Below are 13387 nucleotides of genomic sequence, written 5' to 3'. Positions count from 1 at the left end.
TCGGTACCTTTTGGTCGACGAGCGGCGATGAAGTCACGTCGAGGACTGACTGCACCGTCGTCTCAGGTACGAGGGCGACGTCCTGCAAGCTTTTCGCAAGCGCGCTGGCATCGTCCACTTGCTCGGGATTGGCGTGTCGCGGGGAGTCGGCGCTCGTCTTCGTCTCAGGCGCGAAGTCGATACCCGGAGCACCCCTCGTTGGGGCGCTGGGGCCGTCGACTCGCTCGACAGCCGACGAGGCGCGGCCTCCTGCTTGGCCTTGGTTGCCCCGCCTCCTCCTCCGTTGGCGGGGGAGAGGACGGGGTGAGCTCGAATGTTGTTCTTCCGCCACGCGGGGAAGACGTCGTCGATTTCGCCGCCGGTGGGCGGGCTGTCGGCCGCCATTGTCGTTGTCGCACGGCGGTGGAAGGAGTATCATGTCGTAGCTGCCGTCGAGGGACATGAACTCAAGACTCCTGAAACGGAGCACCGTCCCGGGTTGGAGAGGTTGCTGGAGACTGCCCATCTGGAGCTTGACGGGAAGCTGTTCGTCAACACGCAGCAGGCCCCTACCTGGCGCGCCAACTATCGGCGTTCCGAGACCGGGGGGTCCCTTGGGCCGACGAGTGAGTGTCGCTGTGTGCCCCAGCCCAGATGGGTCAAGCGCGAGGGCGAGCGCGAAGGGGGAGAAGCGAGGCGGCCAGAGATCGGCGTGAGAGAGGTGGGAATCCTGCGGCCTTCGTGTTCGTCCCGCGCCCAGGTCAGGTGCGCTTGCAGTAGGGGGTTACAAGCGTCCACGCGGGAGAGGGAAGCGAGTGGCCCCAAGAGAGCGCCTGTCTCGTCCTCATTCCCGCGTGGCCAACCCTCTCTAAGAGGGCCCTAGTCCTTCCTTTTATAGGCGTAAGGAGAGGATCCAGGTGTACAATGGGGGTGTAGCAGAGTGCTATGTGTCTAGCGGGGGAGAGCTAGCGCCCTAAGTACATGCCGATGTGGCAGCCGGAGAGATTTTGGCACCCAGCTGGTGTGATGTCGTGGCCGTCGGAGGAGCGACGGAGCCTGGCGGAGGGACAGCTGTCGGAGCGGTTGGGTCCTTGCTGACGTCCTCTTGCTTCCATAAGGGGGCTGAAAGCCGCCGTCGTCACGGAGTATGCGGGGCGCCATCATTGCTTATCTGGCGGAGCTAGCCAGATGGGACACCGGTCTTGTTCCCTGCGGCCCGAGTCAGCTCGGGGTAGGGTGATGATGGCGCCTCCTGTTGACGTGGCTGGCCTGCGCCCTAGGTTGGGCAATGTGGAGGCTCCTCCGAAGCCGAGGTCGAGTCTGTCTTCCGTGGCCGAGGCCGAGTCCGAGCCCCTGGGTCGGGCGAGGCGGAGGTCGTCGGCAGAGGCCAGGGCGGAGTCCGAGCCCTGGGGTCGGGCGAAGCGGAGTTCGTCGTCTTCTGGGGCTGAGCCCGAGTCCGAGCCCCTGGTCGGGCGGAGCGGAGTTCGCCGTCTTCCGGGACTTTGCCCGAGTCCGAGCCCTGGGTCGGGCGGAGCGGAGTTCGCCGTCTTCCAGGACTTAGCCCGAGTCCGAGCCCTGGGTCGGGCGGAGCGGAGTTCGCCGTCTTCCGGGACTTACCCGAGTCCGAGCCTTGGGTCGGGCGGAGCGGAGTTTCCTATGATGCCTTTGGCAGGGCCTGACTGCCCGTCAGTCTCACTCTGTCAGGTGACACTGCAGTCGAAGTGGCGCAGGCGGCGCTGTCCTTCTGTCAGGCCGGTCATTGGAGCGGCGAAGTGACGGCGGTCACTTCGGCTCTGCCGGAGGGCGCGCGTCAGGATAAAGGTGTCAGGCTACCTTTGCATTAAATGCTCCTGCGACTTGGTCTGTCGGTGCGGCGATTTAGTCAGGGTTGCTTCTTAGCGAAGGCAGGGCCTCAGGCGAGCCGGAGATATGTTCGTCGTCGGAAGGGGGGCCTCGGGCGAGACGGAAATCCTCCGGGGTCGGCTGCCCTTGTCCGAGGCTAGGCTCGGGCGAGGCGTGATCGAGTCGCTCGAACGGACTGATCCCTGACTTAATCGCACCCATCAGGCCTTAGCAGCTTTATGCTGATGGGGGTTACCAACTGAGAATTAGGAGTCTTGAGGGTACCCCTAATTATGGTCCCCGACACCTCTGTCGTTTCTCGAGAGCAGACGATTCATCGTCGGCCAGCCTAGGGCACCGGACACTGTCTAGTGCACCACCGGACAGTCCGGTGTGCCAGACCCGAGCTGATGTTGGCTGCTCACAGCCAATCCTTTTCCAAATTCGTTTCTCTTTTCTCTGCTCTGTTTCTAGCACTTGGACAAACATGTTAGTATAAAAAAACAATTCACTGAGTCCATAAACGTACCTTGTCTTTGTTTTGCACTTCTTGCTCACTTAGCACGTACAAGTTCAAAACATTTGTGTTGGGCATCTAATCACCAAAACAATTATAGAAATGTCCCAAGGGCACATTTCCCTTTCACTTGTAGAATATATAATCTAGAGAAAACTAGTTAGTCCAATATTTGTGTTGGGCATTCAACCACCAAAATTAATATTGGGAAAAGGTTAACCCTTTTTCCCTTTCAATCTCCCCCTTTTTGGTGATTGATGCCAACACAAACCAAAGCAAATATATAAGTGCAGAATTGAACTAGTTTGCATAAGGTAAGTGCATAGGTTACTTAGATTTAAACCAATTTATAGTTTCACTAGATATGCATGGATTGCTTTCTCTTATTTAACATTTTGGACCACGCTTGCACCACTTATTTTGCTTTTACAAATTCTTTTTGGAAAATCTTTTCAAAGTCTTTTGCAAATAGTCAAAGGTATATGAATAAGATTGCAGGAAGCATTTTTAAGATTTGAAATTTCTCTCCCTGTTTCAAATGCTTTTCCTTGACTAAACAAAACTCCCACTGAATGAAATTCTCCTCTTAGTTTTCAAGAGGATTTTAGCAGATACTAATTGGAAATATTTTAAAAATCTATCTTTAAATATACCAATTGAGAATAATCATATAAATTTGAAATATACCAATTAAAATTTTCAAAACACAATTTAAAATTAGGTCGTGGTGCGGTCCTTTTGCTTTGGGCTAATACTTTCTCCCCCTTTGGCATTAATCGCCAAAAACGAAGACTTTGAGAGCCCTCTTTACTTTCTCCCTCATTGGTACAAGTAAGTATGAGTGAAAAGATTATACCAATCGAAGAGTGATGTGGAGTGACGGCGAAGGGTAAATGATACCGTTAGAGTGGAGTGGAAGCCTTGTCTTCGCCGAAGACTCCATTTCCCTTTTAATCTATGACCTAGTATAGAAACATACTTGAAAACACATTAGTCATAGCCTTGGTACATAAATAATATGAAATATGCATTTGTACTAAAATGAAAGAGACATGATCAAAGGTATATATATATAGATGAGCTATGTGTGCAATGTTTCAATCAAAATTCCGAGAATCAAGAATATTTAGCTCATTCCTAAGTTTGCTAAAGGTTTTCTCATCTAAAGGCTTGGTAAAGATATCGGCTAATTGTTCTTTGGTGCTTACATAAGCTATCTCGATATCCCCCCTTTGTTGGTGATCCCTCAAAAAGTGATATCGAATGTCTATGTGCTTAGTGCGGATGTGTTCAACAGGATTATCCGTCATGCGGATTGCACTCTCATTGTCACATAGGAGAGGGACTTTGCTCAATTTGTAGCCATAGTCCCTGAGGGTTTGCCTCATCCAGAGTAATTGAGCACAACAATGGCCTGCGGCAATGTACTCGGCTTCGGCGGTAGAAAGAGCTACTGAGTTTTGCTTCTTTGAAGCCCAAGACACCAGGGATCTCCCCAGAAACTGACAAGTCCCTGATGTGCTCTTTCTATCAATTTTACACCCTGCCCAATCGGCATCTAAATATCCTATTAAGTCAAAAGTGGATCCCTTGGGGTACCAAAGTCCAAACATAGGAGTGTAAACTAAATATCTCATGATTCTTTTCACGGCCCTAAGGTGAACTTCCTTAGGATCGGCTTGGAACCTTGCACACATGCATATGGAAAGCATAATATCTGGTCGAGATGCACATAAATAGAGTAAAGATCCTAGCATCGATCGATATACCTTTTGATCTACGGATTTACCTCTCGTGTCGAGGTCGAGATGCCCATTGGTTCCCATGGGTGTCTTGATGGGCTTGGCATCCTTCATTCCAAACTTGTTAAGTATGTCTTGAATGTACTTTGTTTGGCTGATGAAGGTGCCGTCTTGGAGTTGCTTGACTTGAAATCCTAGGAAATACTTTAACTCCCCCATCATAGACATCTCGAATTTTTGTATCATGATCCTACTAAACTCTTCACAAGTAGATTTGTTAGTAGACCCAAATATGATATCATCAACATAAATTTGGCATACAAACAAATATTTTGCAATAGTTTTTGTTGGGGGTCTGCTTCGTCGCCGAAGGTCCCATAAGAAGAAACACCTTCGGAAGAATTGACACAAAGCCGAAGCTATCAATCAAAAGGCTTCGGAGTATATTTCCAAATGCACCGACTTAAAGATGAAATGACCAACCGGCCCATGACAACTTGTATTAGGATTGTAAACCTTTGTAAGGGGTATGAATGTAATTTCTCATAGGCTGTGTCATGTGCCTATAAATAGATGAACAGTACCCTCGTACTGTTCACACTATCCTGTAATCGCTCATGCACAACACTTGGATTTTTGCCTTCTGTCAAGCCGAAGGTATAAATGTAATTAAATATCATATTTAATATCCAAGTTTATGTAATGATAACATGTGAGTGATATTATGTGTTTGTTCATATTATCTTTCATATTCCATATATTTCACTTTTCATTACCTTATAATTGTGATGATGAAGGTACGTCCTTTATGCCCTTCGTCCGAAGATCGTTATATCCTAAGGGAAATAATGCTTCGAAGGACGAAGGACATTAACATTTAACACTTCATGTTGCCTTGTTCTTAACTCATAGCATTTGAGAACAAGTCCCCAACATTGGCGCCCACCTCCGGTGAACTCACTTCCACTATTGAGCTGATGGCTTCGTCCAACACCCAAGCTGAAGCTGCTTCGGCTACGAAGCTGGTGCTCCCAATAACAGGCGGTTCATGCTCAGAACCAGCCAACAAGAAGCAGAAGAAGGAGGCTTAGAGAAGGGTACAACATGTTGGGGTGCAGGGACCCTTCATCAAGTCAAAATGGTCCCACATCCCAATCACCTTCTCTCAGGAGGACCTTCAGCTCAAGGATTATCCTCATAATGATGCTATGGTCATATCTTGTGTCATCAAGGGATTTCTGGTCCACAATGTTTTGGTTGATACAAGCACTGCAGCTGACATCATATTTGCTAAGGCCTTCAGATAGATGCAAGAGCCAGAGGACAAGATTCATGATGCTACACATCCTCTTTATGGCTTCGGAGGAAGGCAGATCGTGGCACTTGGCAAGATCACAATGCCAATGACTTTCGGATTTGTTCACAACACAAGGACTGAACAAGTTGTGTTTGATATTGTTGACATGGAATACCCCTACAATGCAATCATTGGTCGTGGGACACTTAATGCTTTCGAAGCAATTCTTCATCCAGCATACCTATGCATGAAGATACCTTCGGAACAAGGCCCTATTGCAGTTCACGGAAGTCAGGAAGCTGCCAGAAAGGCTGAGGGAAATTGGACAGACTCAAAAGCCATCCACAATATAGATGGAGCTGAAGCTTGTGAGCAGTACAAGTACAGAAGAGAGAAGGCTGCTTCGGCTGATCAGCCGAAGCCCATGCTTCTATGTGAAGACATAGCAGAGCAGAAGGTATTGCTGGGATCTCAGTTATCTGAAGAGCAGGAAAAAGCCTTGATAAGGTTTTTATTCAACAACGAAGATGTGTTTGCTTGGTCAGCTAATGATCTTTGCGGTGTCAATAGAGATGTCATTGAGCATTCACTCAATGTGGATCCATCTTTCAGGCCAAGAAAACAAAGGCTTCGGAAAATGTCCGATGACAAAGCTGAAGGTGCTCGAAACGAAGTGAAGAGACTTCTTAGTGCTGGCATTATCAGAGAGGTCAAATACCCAGAGTGGCTAGCTAACACTGTTATGGTGAAGAAGGCAAATGGTAAATGGAGAATGTGCATCGATTTTACAGATCTTAACAAGGCTTGTCCAATGGATGAGTTCCCATTGCCAAGAATAGATTCTCTAGTAGATGGAGCAGCTTCATCAGAGCTTATGAGTTTACTAGATTGTTACTCAGGCTACCACCAAATCTGGATGAAGAAGGAAGATGAGCCGAAGACCAGCTTCATAACCCCTAGTGGTACATATTGCTATCTTCGGATGCCTGAGGGGCTCAAGAATGCTGGAGGAAGCTTCAGCAGAATGACAGTCAAGGTCCTTCATTCTTAGATAGGCAAAAATGTGCTAACATATGTTGATGACATCATAGTAAAAAGCACGAAGCAAGAAAATCATATCACTGATCTGCAAGAAACATTTGCTAATTTCAGGCAAGCTGGCCTGAAATTAAATCCTGAAAAATGTGCCTTTGGAGTAAAGAAGGGTAAGTTCCTTGGTTGCCTAGTTTCAACGAAGGGGATCGAAGCTAATCCAAGCAAGATCGAAGCCATACTTCGAATGGAACCGCCAAGTACGAAGAAGGGGGGCCAATGGTTGGCAGGAAGATTGGCTTCATTGAACAGATTTATATCTAGATCAGCAGAAAGAAACTTGCCATTCTTTGAAATACTAAAGTTAGCCAAAGTCTTTCAGTGGGGCCCAACTCAACAGAAAGCCTTCGAAGAGCTGAAGCAATACCTGATTGATCTAACAACATTAACTCCACCTGCGCCAGGGGCTCCGTTACTATTATATGTGGCAGCTTTGCACTCTGCAGTGAGTGTGGCGCTTGTGCAGGAGAAATTGGAAGGACAAATCAAAAAGCAAGCCCCAATATACTTTATCTCCGAAGTTCTAAGCTTATCAAAGAAAAATTATACAGAATTGGAGAAGGTGTTGTATGCTGTCTTAATGGCCTCCAGGAAGCTTCGACATTATTTTCAAGCATTTCATATAATTGTTCCTTCATCACAGCCTTTGAAGGATATCATGAGGAACAGAGAAGCTACTGGAAGGATTGGAAAGTGGACTGTGGAACTCAATGAATTCAGCATTGATTATGTGCATAGATCCTCGATTCAGTCCCAGGCGCTAGCAGACTTCATTGCTGACTGGACGGCAGGGGCTCAGGAAGAAGAAGCAAATAAAGATGTCGAAGCTTGGACAATATTCTGCGACGGTTCCTGGGGAACCTTTGGGGCAGGTGCAGCTGTTGTTTTGTTTGCACCTTCCAAAGTCAGAACATGCTATGCAATAAGGCTTGATTTCAGCTGCACAAATAATATTGCTGAATACGAAGCTTTGCTTTTGGGGCTTCGGAAGTTAAAGGCAATGGGGATAAGAAGGGCGATCCTTAAAATCGATTCCCAAGTTATTTCTGGTCATGTTGACAAGAGTTGTAGAGCAAGAGACCCGAAGCTTGAGAAATACCTGGATACAGTTCGAAGGCTTGAAGCTTCTTTCGAAGGGTTTTCTATCAAGAATATTCCACGAGGAGAAAATGAGCACGCTGATCTGCTAGCCAAGTCAGCGGCACAGGGGCTGCCTTTACCTTTGGAAGTATTCTTTGAGACAATAAGAGCACCTTCGATGGAACTTCTTGAAAGAGCAGTGCTCAATGTATCTCCTGTTCATAGTGAATATTGGAGAACCGAGATTATATCTTTTCTCCAAGGCAACTGCCTTTCGGATGACGAAGCTTATAATAAGAGAATAGAGGCAAGAGCTCAACCATATGTAATAATAGAAGGGGAGTTATACAAACATGGAGTCTGCTCTCCACTGCTCAAGTGTCTATCCAGAGCTGAAGGTATAGAATTGATGAAGGAAATACATGCAGGATTGTGTGGATCTCACATTGGATCTAGACCTTTGCTGGGGAAAGTCTTCAGACAAGGATTTTATTGGCCGAAGGCAGCTTCAGATGCAACGGATCTGGTTCAGAAGTGCGAAAATTGTCAAAAATGTGCAAGAGACCAGAAACAACCTTCGTCGTTAACCCAACTGATACAACCAACCTGGCCATTGCAAAGATGGGGCCTGGATTTGTTTGGTCCACTTCCACCAGCACAAGGCAATTTAAGATATGTTGTGGTGGCTGTAGAATATTTTTCCAAGTGGATTGAAGCGAAGCCTTTGGCCACAATAACTTCGGTCACAGTCCAGAAATTCTTTTGGCAAAACATTGTTTGTCGCTTCGGCATACCAAAGGCTATAACTGTGGACAATGGAACACAATTTGATGCTGAAACCTTCAAGGAATTTTGTGATCAAATCGGCATGAAGATCCATTTTGCGTCAGTCAGACATCTAGAATCAAATGGACTTGTCGAAAGAGCAAATGATATTATAATGACAGGAATAATGAAGTTAATTTTTAACCAGCCCAAAGGAAAGTGGCCGGAAGAGTTGATTAAAGTGGTATGGAGCCACAACACGACTGTATCAAGATCAACAGGTTTTACGCCATTCAAGCTATTATTTGGTGACGAAGCCATAACCCTAGAAGAAGCTAAAACGGGGTCAATAAGAACAACAGCTTCGACTGAAGACGAAGCTGATTATCATGTAGCAAAAGACACTATAGAAGTGGTCAGACTTCAGGCTGTGTAAAATATTAATAAATATCAAGCTAAAACAATAAAATGGCGCGACAGAAAAGTCCGGTTGAAAAATATCAAGCCAAGGCATCTGGTGCTTCGGAGAGTGGCTAATCCGGACACAGTAGGCAAACTACAGTTGAAGTGGGAGGGACCTTTTCTAGTCGTATCTTTGTCAAGGCCCGGTTCTTACAGACTAAAAGATATGGATGGCAATGATATTCCTAGGTCTTAGAATGCGGATGAGCTTCGGCGGTATTATGTATAGATTCATGTAATCTTTTTCTATTTTTCTATGGCACCCTTTTCCTTTCCGAAGGGGGGGAAAGGTTTTTAATGGGGCCATAGTTTGTAATATTTTCCTTTCTTATTCAGCTCTACGAGAGCAAAATCCCCCAAATATGTAAAAGTAAAATCTGAGCATGCACCATCGAGTGCAGAGAAAAAGAAAAAACAGGGAGAAGCTCGAAAGTCGTCCCTAAGGGGATGCAGAGCATGACGAAGCTACAAAAAGCCGCTCCTAAGGGAGCGCGGCATAAGTTTTCTGCTCAAAAGTCGTTCCTTAGGGAATGCAGAGCCAAATACCGCCGAAATATAAGGCGAAGCGCGAAAGTCAACACGAATACCGCTGAAATAGAAGGCGAAGAAGTTCAAAAGACGTTACTTAGGGAATGCAGAACTTACACCGAAAAATAAACGGTGTAGCCGAAAAATAAACGGCAAAGAGATTTCAGTCATTCCTTAGGGAATGAAGGTTGTGGATGAAGCTTCGGATGTGTGTGTGTTTGGGCATTCATTTGCACGATACATTACATCATACATTGCATACATAAACATTCATTTAGACATACATAGGATCATCATCATCATCATATCATACAAATACAGACAGTTGCTTCGGCTCTAAGAATGCAGCTTCGAAAGCAGAATCATGCTTCATTGTGTACGAAAAGAAGGGAAGGTGTTTTTTGCCTTCGGCTCAAAAAGTATAAAGTTTCGTTCACATCGAAGCATTTCACACATTGATGGAAAGGTAAAAATATATTACAAAGCTAGCTATTCAAGCTTCATCACCATCTATTGAGCTTCGGATCATCTGCTAAGCTTCGACTTTGTGCTCTTCGGCTTCATCATCCTGTATATATTAAAGTGTTATAAGGAAAATTCAAGTTTAAAGAAAAAGGTAAGCATAAGGTATGATTTTCTTACCGGCTTAAGATGACTTCGAGCTTCGTCACCAGCTAAGCTTCGTCCACCCTTCGTTCATACTAGCTTTATAAATTTGTTTCCTATGCTTCGGGCAAGACTGGGAATATCAATCAGATCTGCTGGTGATAAGCTAAAGTTTGGTCTATTGACAATCTTCCCATGTGTGCAACCAGATTTCAGGAAGGCAACAACTGTGCCCCGAGAAGCTACCAGGGCATAGAAATTGCCGTGTCCAGCTATAATTTCATCAAGAGCATCAATTTCACCCTCGATATGTTCGAAGGCCCCTGGCAGGTCTTCAATCGAAGGACTAAACTTTTCATAGCTGGCTCCAACCGAATTGAAGACCTGTTTCAGCCGTTGCACACATCGGTTGCTGAACTCCAGACATTTATTTTGAAGCTCTTTCAATGATTTTTGCAAGTTTGAACTTTTTTCGATCTCAGCCTCAAATTTTGCATCAAATCTCTGTTTTTCTTGTTCGAAGCTTTCTAACTTTGAGAGAAGCTCCGTATTCAACTTTGCAATTTTAGCTTCAGCTTCTGCCAATAAATCCTCTGCTGTCTGAAGTTCGAAATCCTTCTTTTCAAGAGCAGCTGCTTGATCTTTTATTATGTTTTCTAAACCCTCAATTATAACTTCATGCTTTTTATCTTCAAGATCTTGTTGCATCCTCAAAGCTTTACTCAATAGCATGCTCTGGGCAGAAGCAACCTTCGTTAGAAAACACCTTCATTGTTAAAAACAATAAAAAGTCGAAGAAAAGTTTTTACCTTGAAATTAGAATAGAATAAACTACCGACAATATGCTGTCGTCGGTAGCGGCTGATGTCAGTCTCTAGCTTCGGGAAACCAATACTCTTCGACAGAGTACCGATAACCTTCGCTCTGGTTCGGTCTCGGAGACAGCCTAAGCTTTCGTCGTCAACACCGCCAAAGAGTAGTGCCCCTGGTTCATACCCATAGGATATGGCATAGTCTCTCAATTCTTCTTTCTCAGCCTTCGACAATTCTTGTCCAATTAAGATTTGAAAATTGAAATTTTCTTCTTCCGAAGCATCTTCGGCTATTTCCTTCTCTTTCTCAGGCACTGTGGCCATAGCTTCTTCGGTGGCTGTAGCAGCTTCTTTTGTGGCCATATCAAGAAGTATCTTATAAATATTAGAAAGTGTGCTTTCTAGATTTGCATCTTCGGCCGGTTCAGCTTCGGCAGTTGCAGCTTTAGTAGGTACAGCTTCGGTAGCTGTAGCGCTCTCAACAGCTGGTGCCTTTGAAGCCGAAGCTGGTCGTGGTGTCTCTTCAATAGCTTCTGTCACAGTAATAATTCTTCTTTTTTTTGGCCCAGCCGCCTTCTTCGCTATCGAAGGCTCCTTCTTCTTCTGAAAAAGCTTCGTCAGATGTGGCGCCAGTGGACTTAGCTTGATAGGCAAGGATTCAGTCATTACCTTTAGAATTTCGGCCACGTCGGTAGCAGAAGGTGTTGCAGGAGTTTCTTCTTCTATATCAGTCGCCTTCTGCTTCAGAGCCACAGCTTTTCTCTTCTTTGGAGCAACTGTCGTCGGCTCAGGGCTCAATTTCCTCTTCTTCAGGTTTTCTTCATCTTCTTTTACCATTCTAGCGGCCTGTCTGCCCACAACACTAACAACTCTTTTTCTTTTTTGCCCTTCGACGCCCTTGTTCAATCACTCATAATTAGGATATTCAAAATGTAGAGCATCCATTACCCGATTCAATCTTCGCTTCGGTCGGGAGCCGAAGGCTGCAGTCATCAACTGATCTTCTTTTTTCGTATCGTTCCCTAAAATCTCATTACACATAACTTCGATCGTATCCAACCATTCTTGGCAGGGTTCCTTGAAGTGTTTTTGAACTTAAAGTGATAAGGCAGCCGAACGAGTTCACTCTCTTTCTTCTCTTCTTCAAGCTTCGGCATACCCCACTTCCTCAGTGTTGGGAATACTCTGTTAGCTAAGTATTCCTGGACTAGATCCCTAGTTCCAATATGTTCAGACACAACTCTAAACTCATACACAGCATCTTGGCATGGATCCCCCGGCGTCATGTTGCACTGAGGCCTAGTCAGCCCGAAGATTAGCTTCAACGGGCTTTGAACTAGCTTTTCCTTTTTCTCATCAATTTTAACATAAAACCATTCAGATTTCCAACCGGTCGGCCATTTAGTATGATAGCTGACCACCAGTGTCTTCATATCCTTCCGATAAGCAAAATTATAGCAGCCGAAGTTCTCATGCAATCCGTCCTCTCTAGCCTTCGTCTGATAGTGAAGTTCATGTACTCGGCATAATGCTTCGACGAGCGGCTCTACCCCTTGACTTCGGAGAGCCCAGATGTACACGCTGAGCCTAACAATGGCGTTAGGGGTCAGCTGATGAAGGTAAATCCCGAATTTTTCCAAGACTTCTGCAATCATTCCGTGCAGAGGAAATCTCAACCCTGCTTTGAAGAAGCTCTTAAAAACTACAACTTCATCATTTTCTGGTTTCGGGACAGTCTCTTCCCCGCCAAAGCGAACCAACCCCTTATCGGCTTCTCTGAAGTAGCCTGGCTTCGTCATCATAGTCATATCAGCCTCAGACACAGTCGATTTCCCAAAATCCAAATGGCTGGGCTTTGATGGCATAATGATGTTATAATCAATCTCTCCTTCATTAGCATCACCCTCTTCAATATCTGCTTGCTCGGCTTCAGCAGCGGGTGCTTCTTCGTCAGAAGCGCCTTCAATCACAACCAATCCCGACCGTCTCATAACTTCGGAAATCGGAGTAGTTTCATCAGCTTCAGCTTCCTCCCCGTCGCGAATAACCCTAGCTGTTGAGCGCACCCTGGCCATTTGATGTTGAATTTCTTGCGTTTTGACGAAGTTGAATTTTTTTTTATCTTTGCCGAAGCTCCCTCTTGTCATGAAGCTAGAGCAAAATGATCCTTCGGTTGAGAATACAGTGAGCAAGCTTCGGCAGTGGTCAAATTTTTCGGCAGCACAACGATGCAATAGCAGTAAATGATGTGGTAACTTCACACCTACCCGTCTGTTTATATAGTGCTGCAGGTGGGAAGGTGAATTGTCAAGCCGCTCGCACCCGTTGAACAGTCACCCGCTCTCGTTGAACGGTGGACCATAGAGCCCAAGAAACTGAATCGCCAGATCGCGCGTACCCGTTGCATGGTGGGACCATCCTTCACTCGAAATATTTTAATCTTTTCTCGGCAACAAGCTCAAGGAAGGTGTTTTTCGGACCTTCGGCATTCCGAAGCCTGAGAGAGTTTTTCACGGGTCGAGCTCGTCACGAAAAACGATCCGGCACCGTGAAGGGGCTACTATTAGGGGTCTGCTTCGTCGCCGAAGGTCCCATAAGAAGAAACACCTTCGGAAGAATTGACACAAAGCCGAAGCTATCAATTAAAAGGCTTCGGAGTATATTT

The sequence above is a fragment of the Zea mays genome, chromosome 6 (assembly GCF_902167145.1).
Source record: "Zea mays cultivar B73 chromosome 6, Zm-B73-REFERENCE-NAM-5.0, whole genome shotgun sequence".
Lineage (NCBI taxonomy): Eukaryota > Viridiplantae > Streptophyta > Magnoliopsida > Poales > Poaceae > Zea > Zea mays.
Note: the sequence above shows the minus strand (reverse complement) of the source record.